The sequence below is a fragment of the Bos taurus genome, unplaced genomic scaffold (assembly GCF_002263795.3).
Source record: "Bos taurus isolate L1 Dominette 01449 registration number 42190680 breed Hereford unplaced genomic scaffold, ARS-UCD2.0 Leftover_ScbfJmS_1639, whole genome shotgun sequence".
NCBI lineage: Eukaryota > Metazoa > Chordata > Mammalia > Artiodactyla > Bovidae > Bos > Bos taurus.
The window spans coordinates 25,270-33,119 of NW_020190741.1; the positions used below are offsets into that span (position 1 = coordinate 25,270).

Consider the following 7,850-nt stretch of genomic DNA (forward strand, 5'->3'; position numbering starts at 1 on the left):
GAATTCCTTGGACAGAAGAGTTTGACTGACTAATACACACAGACACACAATTTGCAATGCTGTGAAAACTATTTATGATTCTCCCAATTCATGTAAGGCAATATCACCAGGGGTTTTCTCTATCTTCTATACACACAAGGGAAATAGGAGGAAGATTTCTGTGATGAAGATCTCACAGCTTGCAACGTTCAGGGAGTATTGTCACCTGAATTTCAGAAGCTTAATCTCTGATTTTACAAATGATTGCTGTTCTTTATTTGGATCTTTTTCATCTACATAAATCCCATGGAAAATACGCCCTAAACTACCTTCTTGGAGTACATCCTCTCCATGGATAGAATTATCCTCTCCTTGGATATTTCAATACCCTTCACCTTAGCTCTGGCCTCCAAAAGAGGGGCACTTCTCAAGACACTCCTCTACCCACCCACAAGGTAGGATAATAGGATGGAAGTACCATTGTTGGGTGTGTCTCCTCTCAGATATGTCTGAGACATGGCTGAGACAACTCTTGGGAACTACTGGACACTGATGCTGTCTTCCAGTTCAATTCTTGTCACACTATGAAGGTTCAAAACAGCTAATATTATTACTACAAGAAATATAACTGCAGGGCAAACCCCTGTGCTGATACAAAACACACGGGTAGAAGAAGCTGGAGCTGCACGAACAGGATCATAAATAGTTCTGCTTTTTTGTAGCACATTTTCCTTCCTTTCAAATTTTTGAAGAAGGGAAGTTTTTGAAGAATTTACTGTCAAGTTGAGCTGCATTTAGTATCATAACCTCATCATCTACTTTGCAGAAAAGGAGAGCTAGAGCCAAATCACTGATATAGTGCGTGGAAATACCCCCACCCCGTTGCTACTCGCACCCCAACCCCAAGCAAGCAGAAATGCTGGCCTGGGGCAGGTCCACGAAACTGTCTACCTGGAAACCTGCTTATATTCAACTTGGACTCTGCAGGCCAAGTGAAAGGCAGGACATCTGTTTCGCTGGGTACGAATAGGTTAAAGGATAGACGTAGTGTCCCACAAGATCACTTCTCTAATAAAAAAAAAGTTCTTCGTCTAGACCAATGAGCCAGGGCACCTGGTCCCTGATCAGGAAAAGGCTCACACCCGCCTCCGGGGTCGGGGATGGAGCGGCGCCGCGGAGCCCAGGGGTCGGGGGTGCAGCCGCGCAGCGGAGCCCGGGATCTGGGAACGAACCGCGCCGCGGAGCCCGGGCCGGGGAAGGAACCGCGCCGCGGAGCCCGGGGATCACGGGTGGGGCCGCGCAGCGGAGCCTCGGGGTTCGGAGAGGAGCCGAACCACGGAGTCTCGGGAATCCGGGAGGAGCCGCGCCGCGGAGCCCCGGGATCGTGGGTGGAGACGCACCGCGGAGTCTCGGGGATCTGAGAGGTGCAGCGCCGCGAAGCCCCGGATCGCGGTGGAGCCGCACCGCGGAGTCTCGGGGTCGGATGCAGCCGCGCCGCGGAGCCCGGATCGGGGAGGAGCCGCGCGCGGAGCCCGGGGCCGGGAGTGGAGCCAGCAGCTGCGGCTCGGACAAGAGCAACTCAAGCACGTTTCACCCGAGAGCGCGCGGCCGCCGCCGCCTGGGCACCCGGGTCTGCTCTGCGTTTATAACTTACCGCCGGGAAAGAGCGCTGGTCCTTCAAGGGCCGGGAGATGGAGGGACCAGAAGGGTCTCTGTTGCACAGGTCGGGGCGGGAGGGTGTGCTTTTCGGGTGGGTCTGGGTCCCTTCTCCCCGGGAAGGCTGACTGGTCCCAAACGGCCCTGCTCCAGGGCTCCCACTTCCCAGGGGCGGGCTGGACCCTTGGGGGGTTTCAACCGCACTTCCTGCCGCGTCCCAGCCCCCTCTTCTCCCAGCGTCACCTCCCAAACTCCCGGCATTACTACTACACCCAAGGTACCCCTGTTCTGGCCCAGAGAGCCGGCAAGAAGCCGGGAGGAGCCACCGAGGAGCAAAGGGGCCGAGGGAAGGGAAAGAGGAGGGGGCGGCGGCGACACGCTGCAAGAAGTTTCGCGAAGCCCCACGGACACCACCCCCATCCCCTTTCCGGGTCAGAACCCATCCAACCTCCTCGCGTTCCCCCGCAGGTTCATCCCCGAACTCACCGCTGGACGTCCCGCTGAACAACACAATCAGAAGCAAAACGAGGAAGCCAAGACTGCTCTTGGAGCCACCCATTTCTCCCTTTGCCACCTGGATCCCAATTTGCAGGAGTGCGAGGCTGCCGAGTCAGAACCCGCGATCCTCTCCCGCTAGCCGGCAGCTGCGGCCTGGACCTCCGCCTCTGCTCTGACTGCCTGAGCGCCTCCTCCGCCTCTGGTCTGACTGCCTGAGCGCCTCCTCCGCCGACAGGCCCCGCCCAGGTTACCGCGGAGGCTCCTCGACCGGATCTGGGCGGGGACTCCTGCCTGCTCCCTCATTCACACGCCTGCCTTCCTGTAAAGCAGCCTACCCGCCTTTTACACTGGGCGCCCACGTGCGCTGGTTACAGGAGACCGCAAACGCTCTTGTTCCTTCAATTCAGTTCAGTTGCTCACTCCTGTCCGACTCTTTGCGATCCCATGGACTGCAGCACGCTAGGCCTCCCTGTCCATCACCAACTCCTGCAGTTTACTCAAACTCTTGTCCACTGAGTCGGTGATGCCATGCAACCATCTCATTCTCTGTTGTCCCGTCTCCTCCCGCCTTCAATCTTTCCCAGCATCAGGGTCTTTTCCAATGAGTCAGTCTTTGCATCAGGTGGCCAAAGGATTGGAGTTTCAGCTTCAACATCAGTCCTTCCAACGAATATTCAGTACTGATTTCCTCTAGGATGGACTGGTTGAATCTCCTTGCAGTCCAAGAGTCTTCTCCAACACCACAGTTCAAAAGCATCAATTCTTCCGCGCTCAGCTTTCTTACAGTTCAACTTTCACATCCATACATGACTATTGGAAAAATCATAGCTTTGACTAGACGGACCTTTGTTAGCAAAGTAACGTCTCTGTTTGCAATATGCTGTCTAGGTAGGTCATAACTTTCCTTCAAGGAGTAAGCGTCTTTTAATTTCACATCTGCAATCACCATCTGCAGTGATTTTGGAGCCCAGAAAAATCAAGTTAGCCACTGTTTCCACTGTTCCCGCATCTATTTCCCATGAAGTGATGGGACCAGATGCCATGATCTTTGTTTTCTGAATGTGGAGCTTTAAGCCAACTTTTTCAGTCTCCTCTTTCACTTTCAAGAGGCTCTTTAGTTCTTCTTCACTTTCTTCCATAAGGGTGGTGTCATCTGCATATCTGAGGTTATTGATATTTCTCCCGGCAATCTTGATTCCAGCTTGTGCTTCTTACACCCCAGCGTTTCTCATGATGTACTCTGCATAGAAGTTAAATAAGCAGGGTGACAATATATAGCCTTGATGTACTCCTTTTCCTATTTGGAACCAGTCTGTTGTTCCATGTCCAGTTCTAACTGAGCTGCCCTTGTAAGGAATGCCATCCATGAAGGACTGACTTGAGGCAGCTGGACAGGTGGCCAGGGGAACATCGATTTAGGAAACCCAAGATGCGATGGTAGAGAAGAGAGGGGCGGAGCCAGAGCGCCTGAAAACTCGCCCGGGGAAGGACGGAGAAATCGCCCGTGGCTCCTTGGCCGGGCCTCGTCCCAGCTCGTGGGTCCCCGAAGGCACCGCGGCGGCGCCCAGACTGACAACCGGAAAGAGCCTCGTCATCACCCCGCAACCCTGGGCACTTCCTTACAAAGACTCACTCACCGACCGGGCGGGCCTCCAGGGGCGCCGTCCCCGAGCGCAGCACCTCGGCCCGGGGCCCCTCTTCCGCGCCCGCCCGGGGATCCCCGCTCCAGCGACGCCTTCCGAACGCCGCCGGCCGAGCTTCCCCCGAGCCGGGGCCACGAGGCGTCGGGCCGAGATTCGAAAGAGCGATTCAAACTCAAAACCCCGAGGAGAGTTTCAGGATTTCTCTTGTGGTTGTTCTCTCGGGGTTTCAACCTGCTCGAAAGCGACCTTGGCTGGACCGGGCAGGCAAGGACCGCGCCCCGCAGATCGCAGGAGCCGGGTGCGGAGAAGGAATGGGTGGTGAGTGCGAACCCAGGACGGGCCCCCGCAAATGTTCTGTCTTCTCTCGCCACCGAAGCCACCAGCCCGGAGACCGCGGGTTGAGCCACCTGCGCGGCTGATGTCGTGCTGGAGACGGGTAGCGCAGGGGAGGGGGCTGGGAAAGGCGGGAGGGGGCCGCTGCTGCTTGACTCGGGAAAATCCGTCAATGTTTTGCGGTGAGCTTGCTCCTCGGGCCCTGGGAGGACTTTGCCACTTGCGGGTGAGCAAAGGATAATAAATTCCCGGCTGTTCTGGAGCTCGGCTCCAACAGGACTATTGGACTCTGTTGTACACCCTCCTCCGATATGACAGACCTGGTGGGGTCGGCCGCTGCTGGTTTGTTAACAGAAGGAAATGACAACCCACTCCAGTATTCTTGCCTGGAGAATCCATGCACAGAGTAGCCTGGCGGGCTACAGTCCATGGGGTCGCAAAGAGTCGGACACGACTGAGTGACTAACATGTAGTGAATCGTTATCATTACAGAGAAGGTTTGAGAGGTTAGGATGGAAAGTGGATGTAGAAGAAAAGAAGGGATAACTGAGCAGGAGATGGCAGCGGCTGTGGGGTGGGGGTGAGGGAGGAAGGAGTTCAAAGAAAGATTAGAGCAGGAAGTGGTTCAAGGAATGAGCAGAAGAGCCAACAGAACGTGGGCTTTTCTTGCTCACACCAGAAAAGGGCTGTTTTGGAGAGAGGATAGTTATTCAAAGTGAATTTGGCTTTGTAATGTCATGAGTATTTTTTTTTTAATGAGTAATTACATTTGAAACTTAAGAAATACTTCCTGGGTATAAGTGTTATTTTTCTTGTTTTTCAACAGGGCTTCCTCAGTCTAGGACTGAAGACTTTGGGCGGTGCCAGGAGACAGAGGTATAGACACACCCCAGGCTACCTTTTGCTGGTCACTCTCCTAAAACTGCAGGGAGGAATGTCACTGGCACAAACCGCAGGTCATCTTTTGCTGATACTGCTGCTGATAGAAGCCAGGAAGACTCCGGGCAGTGAGTGTCCTGGATCTGGGCTCTGGTGGGTGAGGGGGACATGAAAATGGGGAGGGAAGGAGCTCCACCCTGGTGGGCCCTGTCCACCTGCTCTTAGGATGGTGAGGGTGTGGTTTAGTTGGACTGGCTGCCCAGGAGGTGACACCCTGCCTTCCAGGACCCCACCCAAGGCATGGTGCCTGGGCCTGTGCTCCTGTATAGCAGCTTTCCCTCTCCTGGCAAGTCCCACCTCCTACTCCAGTAAAACTTTCCTGATGACTAGGGACCCATCGTGAATGTGGCATGTGTCCTATGGCATCCTTCTCCCCATTCTGTTGAAAGTCTTATCTGTTCAGATAGATTTTAAGTCTCTAGAAACCAGACACTGTCTTCTGTTTTTGCTGCCTCACAAGCTGGCATGTGCATACTTAGTCACTTAGGTGTGTCCAACTCTTTGCCACCCTACGGACTCTGTAGGCTCCTCTGTCCATTCTCCAGGCAAGAAACTGGAGTGGATTGCCATTTCCTTCTCCAGGGATGAACCTGGGTCTCCTGCATTGCAGGCAGATTCTTTACTGCCTGAGCCACCATATATCAGATAAATCTTCCTGCTAATAGCATATGGACGGAAGATCCACGGTGGCATCAAAGTGTTTAACTAAAGCTCAGACAGTTAAAGGTGGGCAGGACTGAGGATGCAGCAGAGGAGGGGTCTGGGATAGAGACCCCTCCCTCTGCAACCAGGCCCTGGAGGAGGAAACTCCCAGCCATACCTGTGGTTTTCTCTCACAGATGCCCACTCTCTGTGCCTTGACCTCACTGTCAAATCTCAGTCCAGACCTGGCCAGCCCTGGTGTCAAGTCCAGGGCTCCGTGGACACAAAGCCTTTCCTCAGTATGATAGTGCCAGCAACAAGGTCAAACCTTTGGGTTTCCTGGGAAAGGAGGTAAACGACACGAAAGCGTGGACTGAAATAAGCCAAACGCTGTAGAAGCAGGAAGAGAGCTCAGGATGGTCCTGCCTGTCATCAAACTGGACAAAAATGAGACAGGGGAAGTATGGGAAGGGGGTGGGGAGCTGGAGACAGCAAGAGAAAGAGTTCATGCAGGGAGGGATTCCTATGAAAGGACTGAACAGGATCCAGCCTTAGAGACCCGGTGGACCTGATGGTAAAATGGGCAGGTCATGGTCAGAAAGATCACGAGGCCCTAGATGTGCAGACACACTTGAGTGACTGGGGAGGATGGACTGTGGAGAGTCCAGGATGACTCATTGTGTGTGGGGCAACAGGTCCTCCCACCCTGCAGGTAAAGCCTGTGTTGTCCAACGTGAAGCCGAGCAATGCTCTGGTGCATCCTTGAACTTCAGCCTCGATGGACAGACAGCCCTCCTCCTTGACACCATGAGCATAACCTGGACAGTCATCGATCCTGGAGCCACAGGCATCAGGAGGAGTGGGAGAACAACCAGGAACTGGCAGAGTATTTCAGGACCATTTCAACAGGAGACGCAGTTATTGGCTTGGGAATCCTGAAACACTGGATAAGATGCTGTCCCAGAGCCCACAGGTAACTGAGTGGTGTGGGGAGGTGGCAGCTCTCTTCAAAGTCTAGTGCCTTCATGTGTGGATATGAGCAACATATGTTAGTGTAATGAAAATGTGATGATGGATGGAGTGACTGATCTCTTGGTGGGCTTCCTGTCTGGAGAGTCAGTGATGGGCATAGCACAGAACTGGCCAGCATCCTCCTTTCCCAGCCCACCTCCCTCAGCACAGGAGCCCCCTTCCTCATTAACCAATGACCCAGACCCCAGGCACTGCTCGATGGCCCCAAACCTATATATGCATTATGTTTCCAGGCCTTCTCTCCCGCCTGTCGTACTGATCCTTTAAGCAGCTCCAATGTCACTTAATGAAGCCCTTATCCCTTCCCAGACAGAATTAAGTGCCCCCAGTTTGTCCTCCTCAAAAAGGACTCCTCACAGTAAACACGTCCACCTGAAAGATAATCAGATGGACATTTGCTGTCTCAGTGACTCAGACAGTAAAGAATCTACCTGCAAGGCAGGAGACCTGGGTTCAATCCCTGGTTGGGAAGATCCCCTGGAGTAGGAAATGGCAACCCACTCCAGTATTCTTGCCTGAAATCCCAGGGACAGAGGAGCCTGGTTGGCTACAGTCCATGAGCTCGCAAAAGAGTCGGACATGACTGAGCGACTAACACATCTCGGAGAGATATTAGCTCCACAAGACAGAGCACAAGCCCATTAATCTTTCCATACCTGGACCTGAAGAGTGGCTTCACATGAGTCAGTAACTATATGGGGAACATGTGCTAAGGACAGCAGGTGCTGAGGAAGGTGTATTCTTAGATTTGACAAGGCTTTTGCTTTTTCATTTTAGAACCTAATAATGGCCCCAGATATCAGCCAGTCTGCATCCATCCGATTGGTCTCTTGCTTATCCTATTGATCATCACCCAGTTAGTTCTAATTGCTTCATCGTCATGAATATTATGAAGAAATCAGGGACCACAGCAGGTGAGAAGCCAGCCGGCCTCTGGCGTTCTGGTCAGGACTTGGGAGAGGTGAGCCATGGGTTTCACCAAGCCCCTGTCCACTGGAACCATCTTTATCAAGATGATGTTCTGTCTTTGTCTTTGCCCCCACACTTCCCTGTAGGGTTGGGAACCACTGTTTGTGGGTAGAAGAGGCTGGTGTGGGCAGCAGACAGTGCAGTGGGATATGAAGACAA

The 7,850-nt window shown here is 53.5% G+C and overlaps 1 pseudogene; it reads right to left on the reverse strand.

Moving 5' to 3' along the window:
- Window positions 1-29: 29 nt before the first annotated feature.
- Window positions 30-6,717, reverse strand: LOC112445508 (tyrosine-protein kinase RYK-like; annotated as a pseudogene).
- Between the last annotated feature and the right edge of the window lie 1,133 nt (window positions 6,718-7,850).